This window comes from Microtus ochrogaster, linkage group LG4, assembly GCF_000317375.1.
Source record: "Microtus ochrogaster isolate Prairie Vole_2 linkage group LG4, MicOch1.0, whole genome shotgun sequence".
In the NCBI taxonomy this organism is placed as follows: Eukaryota; Metazoa; Chordata; class Mammalia; order Rodentia; family Cricetidae; genus Microtus; species Microtus ochrogaster.
Genome location: NC_022030.1, coordinates 7,508,059 through 7,510,854, shown reverse-complemented (window position 1 = coordinate 7,510,854; position 2,796 = coordinate 7,508,059).

Below are 2,796 nucleotides of genomic sequence, written 5' to 3'. Positions count from 1 at the left end.
AGGGAAAAACCCACAAACCACTGTCCTAAAGTAAAACACTGCGTTAAGAGATGAGAAAAGGCAAAGCTGAGGGCTATCTGCTGGTTCCCCACCTAGCAGACTCCAAGCGAGACTTGTGCAGGAGGAAATTACACTAAGCCAAAGGCATTTCCTTCTCACATGTTGATTCTCAGCCTGGGAAGCAGATTCTTGGGAACATAAACACGGAGTCACAGAAAAGATTGCTCTGCGTCTTTTTTTCTTATGGGGTCTGCCCAAGACAGTTGAATCCCGATACAGCGCCTCTCTGCTCCCTGATACATCGCCTCATGGCTCCTTGCTTCCCTCCCAGCTCTCTACACTGCACTTGATATAAAATCTTAACCACTTCTCTCTCCCGAGGACCTCAGTACCCTGCGGGCAGAGATTCTGCCTTTCCACTCCTAAAAACTCCTGGCAAATAGATTTGCCATTAAGATCTGACTGTGGCAGTTGTCATTGTCTACGGGACTAGATTTGGAAGCACCAGGTGACACACCCATCAACCAGGTCTGTGAGGCTGTTTCTAGGATGTTCAATGTGAAGAAGGCTTGTGTGACTGTGGACGACACCATCCTGTAAGCTGGGGTGAAATGGAAAAGAGAAGTCGGAAGAAGGCTCCAAAGTTCTTCTCTCTGCTTGCGAACTGCAGCCAGCAGAACAACCGAGAAGGGACCACTCCTGTCACTAATTCTCCACACGGATGAGCTGTCTTCCTAGCGAGCCCTTCCTTCTCTAAGTGGCTTTTGTCTGCTATTTTGTCACAAATATGAGAACAGTCGCTATCACACTATCAAATACACACACCTGTTTCTGGCAAGTCTTGCTGATCCCCCCAACAAGGCTCTCGCCACCCCAATCCCTGTCCTTAATGTCTTTACTAAGATATGGAAGATTTTCTAAAATAATTAATTCATTTGCTGAATTTATGGATCAAATGATATTATCATGTGGTATTTGAATGCTTGGTCATTAGGTAGTGGTGTTACTAGATGGGGATTAGGAGGTGTGGTCTTGTTGGGGGAGGTGTGGCCTTGTTGGAGGAAGTGTGTCACTGGGTGTGGGCTTTGGGGTTTCAGAACCTCAAGCCAGGCCCTGTTGGCTGAAGCCACTTGTTTGTTTCCTGGTTGCCCAGGCCCGAAATGATCCCTCAGAAACTGTATTATTTGCAATATTGTTTGGTCCATAGTTTAAGCATATTTCTAGCTAGCTCTTATATCTTAAATTAACCCATCTCTACTATTCTGTACATCACCACTAGATCATGGCCTACTGGCCAGGTTCTAGCACATCTGTCTCCTTCAGTGGCTCCATGGCATCTCACTGATTCCACCTATTTTCTCCCAGCATTCAGTTTAGTTCTCCCACCTAGCTCTAGTCTGTTCTATCACAGGACAACATAGCTTATTTATTCATTAACCAATAAAAGCAACAAATATACAGAAGGACTTCCCACACCATTTCCTCTTTTCTACTCAAATAAAAAGGAAGGTTTTAACTTTAACATAGTAAAATTACATATAACAAAACAGGTATCAATCAATAATTACAGTTAATATATGTATATACTTCATCTTTTATCATAACTATGAAAAACTATAACTATCTATTCTTCAATTTCATCAAAGAACCCAGAAGGATATAACCTTACCCAAGTTAACAGGAAGTGCATTGTAAGTGACTTCCAAAACTATAGAAATGACAGAGACATCTCGCTGCCTGGACAGTCACCCAAAATTCTTCTATAGCATTGGGGCATCCAGCAGACTTTTCCATGAAGCAGAAAATTTCAAAGACAGTTCCTCCTATATTGGTAGTTTGTCAGTCACTTTCTTCTGTGTCTTGTAGACTTTTTCATGAAGCAGGAACCCCAGACTTCCCACACCAAGGCCCCATGTCTCTCTCTTTCCTACTGCCTACTGATCTGGATGTAAAACTCTCTACTCCTCAAGAATCATTCCTACCTATGTGCAGCCCTGCTTCCCACCATGTTGATAATGGACTAAATCTCTGAAACTGTAAACCATCCCCAGTTGAATATTTTCCTTTACAAGAGCTGCCATGGCCATGGTGTCTCTTCACAGCACTAGAACACTGACTAAGGTGTGTGTGGCAATCCTTTTATTCAGATGGGACTTTCCATGGTTTCATTTTACCTGAAGTCCAAAATATATTCAGCAGGAAATTCCAGAGATAAATAATTCATGTCTTAAAGCACATGCTGTTCCGAGCAGCAGTGATGAGGTCTCACACTACCCTGTTAATACATTTAGAAACTTTGTAAGAACTATAGACTTTGATAAATTAACTCTCTGCTTTCATTTCAGCGAGTGGTGCTGTGTATGTGCTGAGTTTTCTGGCCTGAATGGTAATTCCATCAGGGAGTCAGTTGTGCTAAGTTCTGGGGACCTGTAACTCATGTAAGGATTCCTGCCTGGAGCATATTCAGGAAATATTCAGTAAAGAAGAGGTTTGTCACAATTTGAACTAGGTAACTCATGAATCAACAACTCCCCAAAACTTCAGCATATAAAATTGTCTAAAGAGAAGTCATTGTATTTGTATGAATTGAATTTGTTCTTTACTTATAAAAACAAACACTAACTGAGGTAGGTCATATTTCCTAAACTAATCATTTAAAGTATGCAATCCCATGCTTTTTCCGTCACAGTCCAGCTGGCCCTGGTGAGCTCCCAATAGATCAGCTCCACTGTCTCAATGGGTGGGTGCACCCCTCGTGGTCCCGACTTCTTTGCTCATGCTCTCCCTCCTTCTGCT